The sequence below is a fragment of the Lemur catta genome, chromosome 6, assembly GCF_020740605.2.
Source record: "Lemur catta isolate mLemCat1 chromosome 6, mLemCat1.pri, whole genome shotgun sequence".
Taxonomy (NCBI): Eukaryota; Metazoa; Chordata; class Mammalia; order Primates; family Lemuridae; genus Lemur; species Lemur catta.
Window position 1 is genome coordinate 1,564,994 of NC_059133.1, and position 11,087 is coordinate 1,576,080.

The following is an 11,087-nucleotide window of genomic DNA, read 5'->3' on the forward strand; positions in this document are numbered from 1 at the left end:
GGCACTAGGACTTGACGGTTCTGAAATCTCCTGTCCAGAGCAGCTGAAGTCACTGCTGCTCACACTGCCTGGGTGGAGCGAGTCCCACGGCCACGCCCCAGGCCCGCAGGGCGGAGACATGGATCCTCTGCTGGGGAGGAGCAACGTCCGGATGACAGCAATGCCACCGTCTTCCAACCCGGCACATGGCCGGTCCCCGGGGGTGGTTGCCTGTGTCAGTCAGTCCACAGACTGTCACGCAGACACCCAACCACGCAGGTGACTGACGGCCCACAGGAGGGGCACGGCCAGGAGAAGTCGGCAGGTGACAGGGCTGCCTTGTGAGATGCAGGGGTGTGGCAGCTGCGTGTGTCCTTCTGTTACGCGTCCTTTGGTGTTGGCATAATTTTGTTCCAACGACAAATAAAAATTAAGGGGAAAATACTGACAGGGACCACAGGCTGCAGCTGTCTGAGCCTTGAGTGAGAGGAGGCGGTTCAGGCGCAGCCCCTGGGACCCGCCGTGTGCAGGGTGAGTTGCTGCTGCTCTTGTGTGACAATTTACCGCCAGTGAGGGGGACAGCGTGGTCGGCAGCGCGAGGACAAATGGGACCCCCACACCAGCCTTTTCCTGGAGGAAAGGAGGGCAGAGCTGGGCTGGGGCCGGGTCCCCCTGATGCAGCCACAGCCCCTTCTGCTGCCACCCGTGTGCACCGTGCACACCGGAGCCACAGTCCTGGGCACCCAGTCACCCTGTCTTCCGCCAGCCCTGGCCGGCGCCCACGGCCACAAACCAGACACACAGACCGTCCTCCGCTCCGTAGTCCAGGCCGGGGACGCAGCGCGCGGAGGAACGGGGCTGCCTGAGCCAGGAGCCGGGGTTCCCGGGCCCTAAACAGGCTGCAGGGACAGCGCGCCAGCCCAAGGTCTGCTCCTGGCAGACACCAAGGGTGGCACTTTCTGTCCCTCAGAAAGATCGCCCAGACATTTAGGAGCAAATGAAACAGGATTATTACGTCGGAAAGCGCTCGCCATTCTCATCTGTGTCTGCAACCTTTGCCTGTTTACAGGAACTTCCTTCCTCACCCTGCGGCTGCGGGCAAATGGGGGGCCCTGACCCCTCGCCAGGGGACCTGGATCACAGCAGGGCCCCCGATGACACCACCCGCCCCGGACGGCACTGTCAGGCCCCAGCCGGCCCTCTGGGGCCCCGCCCAGCCCTGCCCAGGGCCTTTGCACGCGCTCTCCTTCCTCCAGGAAGGCCCAGGTCTCCCCTCGCCCTCCCCTTACCCTCCCTGAGCACCCCTACTCCCCGCACCCAGCGCTCCCCACACCCCACCCTGCCCACCTGTGCCTCTGCCCGGGGCGGGGCGGGGGGACTTCGGCCTCGCTCTTCCCGCGGCTCTCTCTTCCCGCCCTGCTCGCCGCCCTTCCCGGGAACCCGAGCTGGGCCCGTGCCGGCCTCCCCCGCTGGCTCACGGCTGCGTCCCCTGCACCCGCGCCGCTGCCCGGGTGCTCGGTGAACACCAGTGAGTGAATGAATGCAGGAGCGAAGGATTCCCAGTATCAGGGAGCAGGCAGCGCCTGGAAAACAGCCACGCATCTAGATGGGCAGCAGCTGCCGGTAAGGTGAGCTCCACCTGTCAGAGGTGAGCCCAGGTGAGCAGTATGTGTAGAGATGAGCCAGGTGAGCCCCAGTGATCAGCATTTGAGCCACCCAGACCAGACGCAGGGACATCCCCTCCATGGGAGCTCAGGGGACATTGTGTTTGGTTCTTTCCCGAGTGTACTGCTCCTTAGAGGAACCATTTCCTTTTTCATATTTTCTATTTCTTCTTTCATTTTACACCATTTCTGTGCAGTCCACGTCTGACAACTCTGCCCTCCGAGCTTGCTGGGCTTCTGATTCTGCCGTTGCAGGCGTCCTCCTCCTGCATTTCTGGTTTCTGTGGACCCCTGTTTGGGGACTCTGCAGGGGAGCACCCGTGTTCTTGGACTGTATCTGGGAGCACAGACCCTAGTCGTGGGAGAGAACAGTCTTTCGGGGGACGGTTTTAACCCAGAGCTCCAACCTGGGCAGAGGTGGTTTCCTGCTGCCTCCCTTGCTGGCAGGTGGATCTTCGGCTCTTGTGCAGAGGGTGCTGCTCGGGGGCGAGGGGGGGCTCCCAGCCTCACAAAGTGCCCAGGCCTCCCCCACCCCCCTGGTGTGCAGGGCTGGGGGCTGCTTGCTTTCCCCACACCCAGTGGAGCCCCTTCCTGCTCTGGCCGCTGGCCCTCCTGCACGCCCAGCCGTCCACACACCCTGTCCCTGCTCCCAGGAGGCCTGTGGCTCCGAGAGCCAACCTGCTGTCCTCGGCTGAGTGTGTCCTACGCCACCACAGGTGAGTGCTCGGGGTCTGTGGGAGGGGCTTCAGGTGACCCAACCTGACCTCACCACAGCTGTCTACTCTGCACGTCACACAACAGCGCGGACCCTCTTGTCTGCAGCTGTCATCCCTGTCCCTTCCTGGGTCCTGAGGGACAGTGGAGGAAAAGTGAGACTTGTGGGACGACGACTCCATCGTAAGCCCCCATGTCTACCCTGCCCCCCCAGACCCACTTCTGCTCTGCAGTGGGTGCCTGTCCCCAAGCCTGTCCCAAGGCAGACCTGCCGCTCCCCCCTCGAGCACCTTCCAGTGGGGCATGCTGGGCCCCCGGGCCCCACTGCTCCCCAAAGGCAGGCCGGGGGAGCCCGGGGAGTGTGGGTGCAGGGCTGGCCTTGTCCGAGACACGGGCCCGGTGCTCACACACACAGACCCCTAAGAGCCAGCAGCCGCTTTAGGGGTGATCTGGAAAACACACATTTCTCCCACATAACCAGTGGAGCAAGATCAGTCCCTAAGCAGAACGCTTGGCCACACCTTCTGGAACATTTGCCTGTGACTTGCTTCCTGGAGCAGAGGGCAGGCACAGCCTGACCACGCCCCGCCCCCAGGAGGTGCCGGCAAACTCAACTGACCAGAAACTGCTTGGTGGGATGACCTCACCTTATCCACACACCCGGCCCTCCGGGGCAGCTGGCATCTGCCTGGCCTCTGACGGGCCTGGGGCCCTGTGGGGTGGGGCCTCTGGGGTGATGGCGGGACCCTGGAGGGCTGCAGAGGATGGCAGGGCTCACCCACTCGCCTCAGGACTCGGCCCCAGAGACTTTGACCCTGCGTGTGTCCCGGCATTGAAGCCAAAGCACCTTTGAGCAAAAGGAGTTAGCAGGGGGACTGTTTCTGGGTAGAAGCAGCTGGTTTAGAACTTCCTGGGCTTCTGTCTAAAGGAGGACGGAAAAGTCTAGAAGGACCGGCCCAAGTAGCCTTGGTGATCCTCGAGGGGTGGCGTTAATATTAGAGATGTTTCTCTTTACTTCCTTTCGCTGGGCTGGCGTTTCTCTGCCTCTCCAAGAGAGTGGGGTCTGCATTTGAAAAGAGTGAGCCGCACCCACCACGGTTCGTGGGTAGGTGAGTTTCCCACACTGTTTGTTGCGCCTCCACCACCCCTGCCCACTGCCTGGGGGCATCTGAGCCCACCAACAGCGCCTGGCGAGACCCCGTCCCCGCCCTCGGCGTCACCAAACATGCCATGAAGCCGGGAGGGCTGCCCCGGGCCCCTGCCCAGCCCCCAGGACCGCAGGGCTCCCACGACTGTAATATGAACCCAAAGCAGAAGAGTCAGTTTAATTACGGGAAAGTCAGAAGCTCATTCCCTCATGGTGACTTATGACATTTAGCCTCTGAGCCCGTGTAGCCTACGTGTGGGGAAAATTGGTTACATTTTAGGAATTAAATTGATAACTTGAGCAAATCGATTTCATTAGCGAATCTGTCATATTTGCTGTTAATGATGGCGGGCACTGGCGTGGGCTCTGACAGCAGCCCCTGAAGAATGGGGCTGATGGCGACGGCACCGGGCCGTCCGTGCACGTCCAGGAGGCCAAAGGGACCTGCTTTTGTGCCACGGGCTCTCTGGACCCCCATCACCCGTGATCCTTCTACTGTCACCCGTTCCTGGGCTGGAAGAGGAGGCTCATGGTCCAGCGTGTCCTCCCCACGCGTGGCTGGGGCCCCACTAATGTTCACAAATGCGCAGGAGAGCGACCCGCCCAAGGCCCTTGCTCCAGCTGGTGTGGGCAGAGGTGTAGCCCAGGCTTCTGCCCACTGCCCGTCCCTAGCAGGAACTTCGGGGTGTGCCTCGTGGCTCCACCCTCCCGCTCACGGCCCAGGGGAAGCGTGTCAGCCGCACACCATGCGCGACATGGGGCCTGAGCTCGGCCCTGATCCTGGGGGGCGTCCAGACCTCCCAGAAGGGAACCCAGGCCTCTCGCCTGCCCCGCTCGTTGTGGGGTCAGCCCTTGGGGTGGGTCCCAGGAACCCCTTGGCCATGTGGTCCCCCCAAGCTGACGTGGGCGTCTGGGCCCTTTCTCGGAATCAAAGCGCCTAGAGCTGGGCGTGTGCACTGGCCACAGCCTCGTCCCTCACTGCTGGCTGCTCTCCTGCCCACGAGGGAGGGGATGGGCTTTGCAGCGGGTGCTGGGCCTCGTGGGCTGAGTGCGGACGTGGCCAAGGTCGGGGCCGGTGTCAGGAGCAGAGTTACGCTGAAGGTGGCTTCTGAGGTGGCCCCTCCTGCTCCTCGCTCTCCAAAGGAGCCCCTGAGCCCCCGCAGTGACCACGTCCAGGGAGGCCTCTACGTGTGTCCTCGAGATGTCCACAAAGCCTGAGCATGTCCTCCCCCGGGAGTCCTGTCTCGCTTTCTATCCGTGGAGCGCCAATGCCGTGGCGGAAGCGAGACAGCCCTCACCCGCCAGGGTGCCGCGTGCGGACGGCTGTGGGTTAGGTCAGAAGGTGCCATGTAGGAGGCTCATGGCAAAGGCTCTGCTCTTGGTTCCCACAAGGCCACGGCCCGGGGCCCATCTGCCCTGGCTGAGACCAGCTATAGCAAGAATCCTGCTGAAGGGGTTTAGAGAGTCCCCGGCCCCACATGTGACCACATTCCTCACCTCCATCTGCCTCAGCAAGGTCCTGCCAGGTCAGCTGGGCCAGACACCCAGCCTGGTGAGTCCTCTGGCCTGTCCCACCACAGTGGGCTCCCGGGGCCTGGCAGTGCCGGGGGTGGGGGGAGCCCCCCTCGCCTCTGTCTGATGATCCCGATCCTGGAATAGCAGCCGGCGCAGCAAACTCCTCGCCATGCTGGCTGGGGCAGCCGGGCTTTCTCTAAGGCTCCTGGGCATGGGCCACACTCTGTCCTCAGGCTCCACCTTCCCCTCTGCCGCGGTGGCTGGTGCTGCCGGCCTCGGGGAGCCGTCTGCCCACTCCTGCCCGGAAGGAAGCCCCCTCCGAGCGAATGCAGAGTCACCAGGAGGTACGTGAGGCGCCGTCCGCCCATGGGTGAAGGAGACTAATTCCCTCCCTGCTGCGTGGGCAGAAAGAATAAGTGAGGTGGCACTCGAGGAAGCGGAAGATGAATGTGGTTATCGTTTCAGAGTGATTTCTTGACCCTGGCATGGAAGGAAGGACTGGAAAGTGTTTGAGCTGCGGTTGTACCTCCTGAGAAGCTGCGGCTGAGCGGAGGGGGCGTCAGGGGCCACCCACAGAACAGGACAACCCAGCGTGTGCAAGGAACATGCACATGCACTTGGAAGGAACATGCACACGCACACGGAAGGAACACGCACGCACACGGAGGTGATGAAACCATGACAGTCTGCCCAGAGTTGGAGGAACCCCCTGATGTCCGGGCCAAGCAGTGCTCAGAGGGGTGTCCTGCTCGGGCTGGGGACCCAGGCTGGAGCACTGGTAAGTGCCGGGGCCCGTGCTGTGAGGTCAGACCCCGCCCTGAGGCCTGGGGGTGGCTGAGACACTGAAGGACCCCCGGACCTCCAGAGCCCAACGTGGGGGCTCTGAGTACTCGCCTCGGCCCCCGCTGGCCGGAGTGAGGGTGGCCGGGGCAAAGGGCCTGGACACACCCTGCACCATGTCCCTGCTTGCGGGGGACAGGCACCATCCCAGGAGCTGGAGAGGGCCGCGGGCAACAGCAAAACTTCTGCACCCTCGTGGGCTTGGCCCAGCGGGGAGGTGGCCTGCAGGTCGGGGTGAAGGGGAGCCGTGGTCCACAGCTGGTGGGCACAGTGGCCAGGACAGACACCAGCTGGGGACTCTGGGACGTGTGCATGGGGTGCCGGGCGCTGTCCTGAGCCCCAGGCGGCCTGGGTGCCTGCCTAGCCCCAGGCCTTCGTCCCAGGCCGGCACTGCCCCTCTGCTCTGAGCCCACTCCCTGCCCTCCCCCAAACACCCACCAGCCACTCCCTCCTGTGCCCCTCCCCCAGCCTCCCCCTCCCCTGCCAGGCCCTCTGGGGGAGCTTGCGCAGTGGCCTGTCTTGCCCATAGTGGGTCCTGTCACCAGCCCTGCGGGGCCGTGGTGCCATCCTCAACTCAGACAGCAGGACACGATGACCCCAGGTCTACCCGAGAGTGTTGTGCAGAGCCCCCGAGTGGGCACCCGGGACTCTCTGGGACCTCAGGTCCTGGTGTTCTATGAGGCCACCAGCTTCTCAAGCTGATGTCAGCTCAGGACAAGGATGGCGAAGTGGTCCCCTCCTGCATGCCAGGGCAACGGGTCACCGTGGTGTCTGCACTGGGCAGGGAGCAGGCAGGCGGGGCAGGGGAGGTGCCAGGACACTCAACGGTCTGGGAGAGCCCCGGGCTCTGCGGTGGGAGCTGCTGGGGGTCGGCCCTGCCCAGCCGCCCTCCCAGGGTCTGGCCGTGACCTCGGGGGATCCTGGAGGTCAGGAATCCTGCAGGGTTCCTCCTCGGACCCCGACCCAGAGCCTGCTCAGCACGTGAGCACCATGGTGAAAATGGGCACAGGTGCACACACATGTGCACACTAACAACACACACTAACAACACAGGCTCAAACTCACACACACCATACACACACCCCAAACACAGCATGCACATACACTCACATGCACACATATGTGCATACTCACACACCCCAAACACCATGTACACTCACATTCACACATATGTGCATACACACCCACGTCTGCTCCCACCCATGGGCCCCTGTGCCAGCCCCTGCCTGCCGGCCCCCCCAGCCACGCCGGCTGCAGCCCCTCTCCCAGTATGCCACGGCCAGGGAACGAAAGCCATGCTTATCAAAGGATTTTTTCTTTATTTTCATAATTTAGCTGAATAAACACAAAATTGAATACTGTAAAACAAGAAAAAAAATATGGTGTAACATCTTAAATCTCCCGGGCTCTGCCCTCGAAGGTGTCTATACGCACGTTCAAAAGAGACAGGCGACGACGGGAGCTGGTGGGGACGCTGGCTGGACGGAGGCGGGCGGGCCGCAGCCCCGGGACCCCGCGCTGCTCCGGGCGCAGGCCCCACCACCAGAGCCGGGGCTGCCTTCCCGGGGCCGCCGCCTCCGCGACAGACCCGGTCTCAGCCGCTCTCAGTCCAGGACACAAACACCTCTGGGTGGTGACGAGAGGGAAGTGACGTCCTCGCGGGTGCTGGGGCAGGTCTTAAATAAATGGAGTTCCTTCCTATCTGTAGCTACGGTAGCCGGAACAGCTTCTATATAGTTATTTTTTTTAACCTTTTTTGTTTTTTAGTAGCATAGGACTAGCATAATACTCATGTTAATCGGACTCTTAGGTAGTATACTGCGGCGGGAACTCGGGGCGATGAGGGAGCCCGGCGTGGGGCTGCCGGGCCAGACCCGGATCACCGCACTCACGGGCCCTGCCCGGGCCTCGCGGGAGGGATGCGGAAAGACGGGGCGTCCGCCCTTCCCCCGGCCGCTGCCACCCGCCCCCCGACCTCCGACATGAAGACAGAGGATGTCTGAGAACGAGGGGACGCGGACCTGGGGGCAGGGCTGCACTGGCCTTGAGACCCACAGTGGCAGAGGGGGCAGAAACGGGACGGAGCCCACCGGAAGAGGCGAGGCCACATGCTGCACACTCGAGGCTCACCACACGGGGACCAGCGGGTGGAGCCGCCGCTCCAACCCGGAGGGCAAAGGAACAGGCTTCCCCAGAGCTGGCGGATGCGACCGCGAGACAGGGTCGCCGTGGTCCTCGGCGCTTCCCCCAGAGTCCTGCCTCTCCGCCCGGCGCCCCCGGCCGGGGGCCCCTCCCTCCGCGCCCCGCCCCACCCCACGGAATCTTCAGGAACACACGGGGCTCGGCCCGGCGCTCGGCACGGCCGGGGCTGCCACATTGATTGTTAAATAGGATTTTCTACAAATATACAACATATAAAAACTGTTAAATATATAACTTTAGGCTTTGCAAAATACATTTAATGATCTCTTTCAAACAAGTGTTACTTTAGTTTTCTTTAATTCGCTTTCTGGAGCTAAATGGTGAATCGGATGCGACGGCCGTCACGGGAGACCCAACATGCTCGTGGCAAAGACGGGGTTATCCAACTATCAAAAATGGAGCTGCAGAAGAGGCATGTTTACTGGTTAAACAGAAAGTGATTTTAGTACGACAGGGTCGGTCTAGGTACACAGGAATACCGTGGTCTGTGCTCCCGGGGGGCTCGGGCTGTCGGCGTGGGGCCCATGGCCCGCCGCGCCCCAGCCGACCCCCGCACGCGCGCCGCGGCCTCCTTCCGGCCGGAGCCTGTCCTTCCAGGCGGTGCCGGGGCCTTCCCGGGGCGGAGGCCTCTGCCGCCGCGGCCGCCCTCTCCGCTCCGCGGGGGCCACCAGCATGTCTCTGCCACGTGCCCCCCGCCCCCAAAGAACCTGGGGCCTCTGACAGTCAGGGCACGTCCACGTTAAAATAGATTTTGCTCTTTGGTCTATCGAGTATACTGAAAGTATAAGAAAATAAAAGCAATTCGGACAGTCTGGGCACAAGGAGAGGCGGCTTCCGTACCCGACAGTCCCCTGGACCCGGGTCGCGTCTAAGGCTGGCCGGGCTGCAGCCTCCTCCGGGCACCGGCGCCTCCTGGTCCTCGTCCTCGTCCTCCGAGAGCAGGGCCGACGCCAGGGCCGGCGGGGGTGGGCACGGCCGGGCTCCCGCAGATGGGTATTGCTGATGCCTGGCGCCGCCCACCGCCTGTCCGAGTCCCGGCCTCCTCGCTTCAGCCGGGCGGGCCGGGGCGCAGAATGCCGAGGACGAGGCTATCCGTGCCAGGCCGCGCGGAGCAGGGTGGGCATGGCAGGGAACGGCTGGAGTCCGCGGCGGATGGAGGGCTGAGGCCGAGTGTGGACCTCCAGCGAGCCAAGGCCACTCCCAGGGCCCCTCGGGGGCTGCGTTTGTCAGGAGACCTGAGGAGCAAGGAGAAGAGAGAGTCAGCCTCTCGCACACACCGCCAGGGCCACCGAGGGCCACGAGGCCACCCGTGTTTGTCTACGGGTCGGCCGGCTCTGTGCCGCGGCCTACCGTCCCGCTCGGCCCAGCTTCTGCTCTTATACCATGTTAGACACGGTGGAGTTTCATTTCTGCACGGGGAGCACCACTGGTTTTTCAAGTGGATTCCCCCACTGCTAAAACAATGATATTCACTACACACAGTCGAGTAGTTTCCCACATTCTTAGTTTTTCAACAGCTCCAGATTTATCTGGAATGTCTTGAGACCGGATCAGGGACTATCAGTTCCATCTTCTGTCCGGGGCCCCTTGGGTGGGGGAGGTGCCCCAGGGCCACATGACGGGGGGCTCCGCCAGCCCCAGGGCCCCACTGCAGATGCTCAGAGGACCCCGACTCTTCACAGCAGATCAGGGACAGCGGCGTGGACTCTGCTGCACGGGGCGCGAGGACCCATCTGCTTTCAGGAGCCTGTGCGGCCTGACCCCCCCTCAGTGCTCCCCCCGATGCTGGGCCAGACCCCACAGTGTTGCCGCCTCCTGTGCCGGCCGGGACACACCAGCAGGTCGACCATGTCCAGGGTTCCACAGAACGGCCCCCCCACCCCCACGAGTGGAGCTACCCGGAACGTGGTGTGAGCCCCAGCACCCTGCACTGTGTGCACACGCGGGTGGGCCAGAGGGATGGCATGGGGGCCCTGCCATGTGCTCCCCGCCCTTCCGCTGGTGTGGCTCAGGCCACCTCACCGACTCGGGTCCGTCTGTGCCCTGGGGAATTGGGGGCCTCTGTGGCCAGTCTTTGCTCCTGGGGCCACAGGAGAGCTGCCACGGGTGCTGGGGTTGCCACCCCGCCTGCAGGGTGGTCACGTGCACCCCACGCCTGGCGGGGCTGGAGCCGCTGTGTGCATCTGGGCAACCCCAGAAAGAAGTGCCCCCGCCAAGGGGTGGCTCTGGGGGTGCTGGGCTGGTGCTCAGGAACCGCCCCCCCCCCAGCAGTCCTGCCCCGGACACAGCACAGCACTCAGGTCTCGGAGCAGGACAGCCTCGGTCCCAAATCCAACCCAGCACGGTGAGGACGGGACCTGAGCCTCAGTCTCCCTGCTGCACAGGGCCACTGTGTGATGTGTGACGATGACAGTGCACCCTGGCTGCAGGGACACCCAGGTTCTGTGTAAGGGGCCGGCAGGCGGTCAGTGACAGTGGCCAGCACTTCGGGGCTTCATGCACTCGTTTAGGCCTTTGTGGTCAGGGCACAGGGGGCAGCGGGTGCTCACAGCAGGCCCTGGGCCCTGGCTCTGGACCGAGTGCCCGTCACCAGGCTGGGCAGCTGTGGGGGGGCTGCAGCAGGACAGGCACAGCAGCAGGTGGACCCCAGCCTCTGCCAGCCCCCAACGATGCACCCAGCTGTCCTGCGCTTGGCTGGCATTTGAGGGGGGCAGGACATAACCAGCCCCGAGAAGCCTCCCCGGCTTGTTAAAAACGGATTTCAGGGAGCGCTGCCACTTGCTGCCAGCGCTGCCAAGCTGCACAGGTGTTTTCATCACAGCCAGGCTTTGAATAATCCAAGAGTCCAGAACATCTGCACTGAGACCACACTTTGCCCAGAGCAGGGGGGCAGCCCTGCCTCTGCCCGCCCCGTGTGACAATCCCAGGCCCTGCCACCCCCGGCCACCCGGGGCCTGCCCCCAGCACACACCTCGGCCTCCCCAGTCTCGGGGCCTGGAGACCAGTGGGGGCCCCAGAGAAGTCGC